Source organism: Capra hircus, chromosome 21 (assembly GCF_001704415.2).
Source record: "Capra hircus breed San Clemente chromosome 21, ASM170441v1, whole genome shotgun sequence".
NCBI lineage: Eukaryota > Metazoa > Chordata > Mammalia > Artiodactyla > Bovidae > Capra > Capra hircus.
The window spans coordinates 60,850,605-60,858,617 of record NC_030828.1 but is presented as its reverse complement, the minus strand read 5'-3'; the positions used below and the strand labels follow the sequence as shown (position 1 = coordinate 60,858,617).

Genomic DNA, 8,013 nt, shown 5'->3' with positions numbered 1-8,013 from the left:
GTTCAGAGCCACGGCTTCCTCATCTCAGAAACCAGGTCACATTCTCACCAGGCTGTGGTGGGCAGAACCTGAGAAACAACACTTGTAACATTAGTTGTTCAAACTGACTTCAAACAAACCCCACCAAATGTTTGGGTCTTTCCAACCAGGCTCTGATGCTGAGGCTGAAGCTCTAATACCTTGGCCACCTGATGCAAAGAGCTGGCTCAATGGAAAAGACCCTGATGCTGGGAGAGATTAAAGGCAAAAGAGAAAGAAGGTAACAGAGGATGAGATGGTTAGACAGCATCACTGATTCAATGGACATGAATTTGAGCAAACTCCAGGAGACAGTGAAGGATAGGGAAGCCTGGCGTGTGAAAGCTGGTGGGGTTGCAAAGAGTAGAACATGACTTAGTGACTTACCAACAAGAACAAACCATGCTCTTGGATGCTTCCCAGTTCTGCCTCCTGGGACCCAGCACAGGGCATTTCATCTTTTCAATCGGTATCAATAACACGGCCTCCCTCGTGGCTCAGCTGGTAAAGAATCTCCTTGCAATGCAGGAGACCCCTCCCTCTTCATGGCTGGGCCAAGGAAGGTCCAACAACTAGAGAATCTGTCCCAGGCACCCCACACAGAGGAGGAGATGGCTTTACCGAGCAGATTCTCCCCAAGAATTCAGGCAGGGGGGCTCCTTTTCTTTCCCGGCTCCTGGCGAGCCGCCATCACCACCACCCTTTGGAGTCCATCTGGCCCAGCTGTTAACAACATCCCTGGTATCATGACAATGAGAGGATGTCAGTTTTCAGCTGCAATGGGCTCCTTTTCGGCTCTGCACTGAGAGTCCATTAAGAATGCCCTCGCTTCTAAAATGTGACGTCCCCAGGTTAAATTCTTTGTAAGCAGATGTTTATTTTTAGAGAGCCACTGTATGGGCTATTATTGAATGCTTAAGCAGTTCCTTAAGACGAGGGTCACCAAAGGCTTCTGCTGTAGAAAAACCTCCACATAATACCGCCTGCTGAACAACGCTGCTGAGGGAGAATGAGGGGGGAGAAAAGGGAGTCTTTTATTTAAAGAAGGAGGAATTTGATGAGGGGGGTAACTTCTGAAAGCTTTTCTGTTGAAAGAGACAGACTTGTGTGTTTCCATTCAGGGTGGAAATGGATTCAATAAAGTTTATTTTTCAGGGTATCTTGAATGACAATGACAACCCTTGGCCAGGGCGCAGGGGACAGGCTATGACTAGGAGACACCTGCAGGCCAAGAACACACAGCCTAGTCCAAGGCCGGAGGTTAACGCAAGCTCTCAGAGCCCCTTGCTCTATGTTGCTTCTACGTCTAGTCTGGGGAAGATGAGAGAGCTTGGTCTCAGACAGCCCGTGGAAAGGGGGTCTGTGGGGTTTCTTCCTGGTCTAGAGAGGGGAGATTCTCTGAGATGCTCCTAGAGACAATGACGCTTTCAATTCCCCCATGATGGTGCTGAGCCCAGGCTTGATAACAGCAGTCTAAGAAGGATGGTGAGGGCTTCCCTGGTAGCTCAGTGGTAAAAAAAAAAAAAAAAAAAATCTGCCAGCCAGTGCAGGAGACAGTCTCAATCCCTGATCCAGGAAGATCCCACATGCCCCAGAGCAATGAAGCCCCTGAGCCACAGCTACCCCTACTGTGCTGTAGGGCTCTGGAGCCACAGCTACTGAACCCCGTGTGCCCTGGAGTCCACGCTCTGCAAAAAGAGAAGCCGCAGCATGAGAAGCTGACGCACTGCAACTAGAGACGAGCCCTTGCAGAAACAAAGCACCAGCGCCGCCAAAAATAATTTTAAAAACAAAATTATTTTTTAAAAAAGAAAAGTGGAGATCAAGCTAACATTTCCCAAGCTGCCAGTTGCTGTGGAAAGCACGTTCTATGTCTTAGCACAATGAACCCTCACAATGACCGAGGAAGTGGGTGTGATTACTCCCCATTTATAGCAGAGACTAACTCAGAGAGGTTAAGTTACTTGCCTGTTGTAGACGCTGCTGTGTGTTCATCAACACGCTTTTCTTTTTCTTCAGGGCCAGGCAGGTAGACCAGATGTTCTTGCTTCCCAGTTCTGAGTGACAGAATGATTGAGTTCTGACCGAAGGATTGTAAGCAAAATAGAGAGTCCCATTTCTTGGGCCCAACCTGTGCTCCCCTCCCGTGAGCTCCTGCAAGCTTTTTCATTATCCATTGGCTAACTGAGAGAGCACTCTGAGGATGAAGAAACACAGATGGAAGGGCCCCAGTGGCCAGAGGACAGGTTGCTTGCCTGGTCAGGAACACCTACATTAGACTGTGGTGTAAGTGATGAATATGCTGGTGTTGGACCCCTGGCAACTCTGAGCTCATCTACATTAGAAGCTATATTGGTAGAGGCATCATGCAATTTCACTAAGAAAACCTGAGACCACGCTCCTTTAATCAGCCCACACTGTGATGGGCAATCAATTCCTGTTTCATCATTCCCTACTCTGTACCCGGCTCTGCCAGCCACCAGGGTCACAGACAAGTGGTAGGGTCCCTGTCTGCAAGTCAACCCTTAACAAGAAGTCATTTTCATCTCTTCTTTACCCAGTGTTTTGGATCACATCTGTGGGCCAAGAGGTGTGGTACTGGGCACAGTGGGCAGGAAATGGAAATGTTGCCCCAACTCTCAAGGGGCTCTTGGACCAGTGGGAACATCCCAGGGAGTGTCCCTGGGACACTGAGGATGATGTCATTACTCATCTGATTGTGGGAAGTTAGAGAAAGCCTATCATAGGAGGTGGAGCTTGAGCTGGGCTTTGAAGGGCGAGTGAGGCAGGGGCGAGTGAGGCAGAACCGAGTGGTCAAGCAGGGTGAAGGAGTTTAGGAAGAGGAGCCATAAGGACCAAAGACACAGTATCTTGAGAAAGGTAGGGAGGATGGAGGGGATCTGAGGTCTTTGATGGGACTGGAACCTGAAGTACAAGACAGGCGCCCCCTCCATCCCAGCATCTCCTTGTTTTAGGTTCTCATCACCATGGCAACGGCCTCCAGCCATCATCCTGCCTGAACTCCACATGGGCTCGCCAGGGCAACAGCTGAACTTCCAGCGGCCTACAAGGAAGCTCTGATGCTGCCTGTGCTGACTCCTCCAGTCATACCTCCTGGCCCTCGCTGTCCTGAACTTGCCATTTCAGCAGCTCTGAGCCACTCTGTGCTGCTTGGTGCCTCCATGCCTTTGTTCACACTGTTCCCTCTGTCCGGGAAGGCCTCCCTGACCCAGACTTATCCACCTCCCCAGTCGTACTCCCCTCCTACAGGAATGTCCTTACCTGCCCATCCCATGCCCACAACAGGCCCAGGGTCTCTCTGTGTTCTCTGCACACACCCTTTATCATCACCCTTGACCACATGAAAGGGGTTTATTTGTTCACTAGCCATGTTTCACTCTCCACCCCAACACCATGGTGTGCCTCGCACATGACTGATGCTCAGTATGTTTGCTGAGCTGATCAGACTGACGACCTGGTCCATCTGATTAAAGCCCAATCACACCACTGGCTTTGGGTCATCTGGACTCAGAGATGGTCAACCCAGCTGTAAATAAAACTGAATTGACTCTACTTGGTGCAAGATCAGTAGTTTTTTTTTCTCCTTTAGACCATTTCACCTCTATGACTTGGAAGAGGCTCCTCAGAAGCAGCCCCCGCAATGTGGATGCCTGCGAAATAATCCCTTAGGAGGTGTTCCCAGTAGAAATGTGTAAGGGAGCAAGGAAGTAGGGCCAGTCAGAAAGACAGCCATCAAGGGAGTGGTACCCAGCAAAGTCTCCCAGACGGCAACTCTGGGGCAACCCCTGAGCAGGGGGCACGTCTCAGAGTTGTCCACTCAGGGGCCAAGTGTGGTGGTACTCTTACCTCACTTCCGGGTACCTTCAGCCCTTCGCTCACGTGAGCTAAGTGATCTTCGGGTACCCGATGGCAGTCCTTCAGCCAAAGGCCCACAGCAGGCTCTTGGGAGTGAAAGCAGTGGGTGTGAGATGGTCAAGCGATCCCAGAGGTCCAGGTGGTCGAGGGGGAGCCCCAGAAGCTCCTGCTACACTCTCCTGGCTCAGTCTCCCCCTTAGGACAAGATAATCCCCTCAAGTGCTTTCTAACTCTAACTTCTTCTGGCTCCATGACCTCAGTCCTCAGCAGGCTGTAGTCAGAGGCTCAGAAAGACCCTGCAGCCAGGCAGAAGCAACGATGAGCCTCTCATCAGCGTTCAGGAGTCTGAGGAGGGCATGCAGAGCACAGGTGATGCTCTCACAGGATTCCTCCCAACGGGGCTTCATCAGCATGGCACCATGAGAAGCCATCAGAGATCTGTGCCATGGAGCAAATTCCAGCTTTGTAGCGATCAGTTTAGGCTTTCTTGGGCAAGGGTCATGCATGGAGGAGACATGATGTAAGTTTCATACATGAAATGCTCAAGAATGATTGCTTTATGTGCCCTTCTGCTGCAACGAGTCTAAGGAGGGCAGGTGGCATGGTACCTGGGAACAAGAGGGCTTTGAGCTTCAGAAGGACTGGATTTGTGTTCTGGCTTTGGTTTCCCTGGTAACTCAGATGGTAAAGAATCTTCCTGCGGTGTGGGAGACCCATGTTTGATGCCTGGGTCAGGAAGATCCACTGGAGAAAGGCATGGCCACCCAATCCAGTATTCTTGCCTGTAGAATCCCATGGACTGAATTTCTGTCCGTGGGATCGCAGAATTGGACACGACTGAGTGACTAACACTTTCTATTTTCACTTTCTGCCTTTACCAGCTGAATGATCTTGAGCAATGGACAAACCTCTCTGAGCCTTGTTTTCCCCATTGCCAAGCCACATATAATCCTCAGGCTGTTGTGAGAATTAGACTAAATGTCATATCGAAAGTGCTCTGCACATAGTAGGTGCTTTGAAAACCTGACTATCTTTTCACTCTTTCACTTTCTCCACTTACCCTCATGCTCATCATTTTTCTTATGACCAGTGCTCAAGAAATACTGATTGAAAGGATGTCCATGTGAATGGAATTTTGAATGAATGGATGGAGGGATAGATGCTTTGTTGGATGAATGATGGATGTCTGGATGGATGAATGGTTGGATGTTTCATTGACTCATGGATGAATGGATGAACTAGGGGGTGGAAAAAACTGCTTTTTGAAGTTGGGAAGACCTAGCTAGCTTTTAATCTCATTCTGCTGTGTAAGAGTCTTCAGGTTACTTTACCTTGTCAAACCTCATCTTCAAAGTAGGGGTCATCATTCCTGTTTTCCAGAATATCTGGGAAGAAACATGGGAAAATGCATACAGTACACAAGCCTAAGTAAATGGCACGTGGGAGATGCTCAACAGATGCTATTCCATGTGGGAATCAAATGACCGGCCCCAGCTCTCCATTCCTCCCTATTCACACCCTTGCCATGGTCTCGTCACTAACAGACTGCTCCCTCCACCCGCTGACTCTGAGGTTGACCGTGTAAGTTTCTCTGGCCAGTGGCATGCACGGGAGTGAGTTAGCCACTTTCTATGCCTTAGGAGACTGTATTGTCTATGGTTCTGCCATTGCCACAAGAATCCCTCCCCCAGTGTAGCAGCTGCCCGTTCTGTCAAAGTCCCAAAGTTAACACATACAGGACAGAACACCCCACTGAGCAAGACCAGACCCACAGTGAAGCACAGCTGCCCAGCTGAGCCTACAGAGTTTGAGGGTGGTTTGTTACACAGCACCTTCTGGCAACAGCTAACCAATACATGTCCCACTCTGTGGGTCTCCTTAGGGTCCCATCTGATAACTTACACCCAGAACTAGACTCCTCTCCTGAAAAGGATCCAGTATGCTTCCCTCATCCCACCACCAACTGTACCTCACCCCCTCCATCGACAAGTTTTGCGCCAAACGTCCATATCCTGCAGACACTGGCGGAGTCCCCCTCTCCCGAAGCCAGCCGCACATTAACAAAAATGCTTTCACAGGCAAGAGAAGGCAATAGAGGCCAAGGTCTGCTTCCCAGCCTCTGAAAAGAATCTTTTGTTGGTGATAATGCCTTTGGCGAGGGCGCTCACGTTCCTCGATCAACCACTCAGCATAAGTTAGGGAAAGAGGTGTATGTTTCACTGAAGCTGCCCACTTCAGTTTCGTCTTTGTCAAAAAAAAAAAAAAAAAATTAAAAGCACTTCACATGTCCATTTAAGTACATCATTACTTTCTGAGTGCTTTATCATCATTACCGAGTATTCCCGCACAATCGCAGGGAGACCTTGACTCCCAGTGAATCACCCTGCCTTCTGCTTTGGGGCTACTCTGCCCGGCGCGTCGCAGGCTTTGTTCCATCCATGCTATTGATGCCTCCTGTGAAGGAGTAGAAGAGGAAGCTCTCCAAGTAAATAGATACTCTTTCTGTTTCCATTCAAGGCTTTGAGCCATTCTTTAACCTCCGATCATGCCGGATAAATCATCTTTGCTTAGGAGGTCTGCCGAGGCTCAAAGGAAAGAATTTTCCTTGGGGACCTCCATTTATCTCAGTAGATAGTGGGGACAATACAAAGAGAAGGGAGCCAGAGCTGGGCAGACTTGAGGTAGTTCAGGGGTATTGGGTTGGGTGTGCAGAAACTGGATGGTGAGTGTGAAGCGTATCGGGATTTAATTGAATTCTCCAGTCCCTAAGGCACTTATGCTCACAAAGTTACCTGGTCCCTCCTGGGTGAGATTAAGTGGAAAGTGCCTGAGAACCCTGCTCTTGTTGTGGAATGTGGTCTCGCTTGGCACTCCCATGGATTCTGTCTTGTCTTCCCATCACCCCAGCTTCTCCCTGATGAGCGAGCCACAGGTCCTTCACACTTTATCACCTGCAAAGCCGCCTCCCATCCCATCCTCACTTAAGCTCGGTGGTGGTGGGGGAGGGCGGCAGAGCATGGAAGGAAGCTGAGGCCTGAAAGCTTCATCTTCTAAGGGGGCACAGAACTGGTTATCTGCAGAGCAAGGCTGGGGTCCTAACCCGGGACACTTCCTGCTACAAGCAGTCAGGAACGCCCACAATGGACTTATCAGCTCCCTGAACAAAGTGGAGAAGACACCCAGGAATCATTCATTCATTCATTCCCCACGTATTTATAGTGTGCCCACTAGCTGTCAAGAACTACTGGCTCTGGGTGCTAAGTGACAGCTCTTCCAAGGCTGACAAATTGTAGGTCTGGGAATCAGAAAGGAAATTGTCTACTTGGCCGCACAATCTTGTCTCAAATCCCAGTGATGTGAGAAGCATTCTAGAACCTCCCAAACGCCTGGAGTGGGAAGCAGAGGTGGGTTGCACACCTGTGAGCCACCGCGGGGCAGAGATGAGGCTTGTTTGTGTCCCGATGTCCAGCGCCCAGCACGGGCCTGCGTACAGGGGCCTCAGAAGGTGTTAGGAATGATCCAGACGCCTCCCTGTCTCCACCGTTGGCCTCTGGCCTGCCTCCACCTACTGGACCTCCCAGCTTGTTCCTGACAGTCCTTTCCCCCTCCAGTGTCTCCCCCACCCTCCTGCCTGCCTGAGGGGCTGACCACACGTCACGTCCCCTCTGTCAACCTGCCCACGGCTCCTAGGGCCCCTCAGGACAAAGTCAAAACCATTTAACAAGACCGGTGTGGCCATCCTCAGTGACACGACCCTCATCAGCTTCTCCAGCCTCCTCTCTCACTAACATGTACCTGTGATGACATCACACATGCACACACCCCCAGAGAGGTACACACCACACACACATACACACACATCCTATAACATACACACATATGTACCTGAGACAATACACACACACACCCCCATCACACACACACACACAGATGGAAACAGAGGTACATACACCACACTCAGACACACACACCTGTCACACATACACACCCCATCACATACACACATACACCACAGAGGCAATACACACACACACATCTATCACATACCCACATATCACAGACACACACAAACATACACAGACACACAAACAAACATCACAGTAACAGCATGCACCCCCA

The 8,013-nt window shown here is 50.1% G+C and overlaps 1 long non-coding RNA gene across 1 annotated transcript; it reads right to left on the bottom strand.

The window, feature by feature from the left end:
- On the bottom strand, positions 1,976–5,270 carry LOC108638501. Its single transcript, XR_001919849.1, has 3 exons — positions 5,226–5,270; positions 3,886–3,980; positions 1,976–2,075 (listed from the first exon to the last, which is right to left on the bottom strand). It is a non-coding gene; the product is annotated as an uncharacterized LOC108638501 (long non-coding RNA).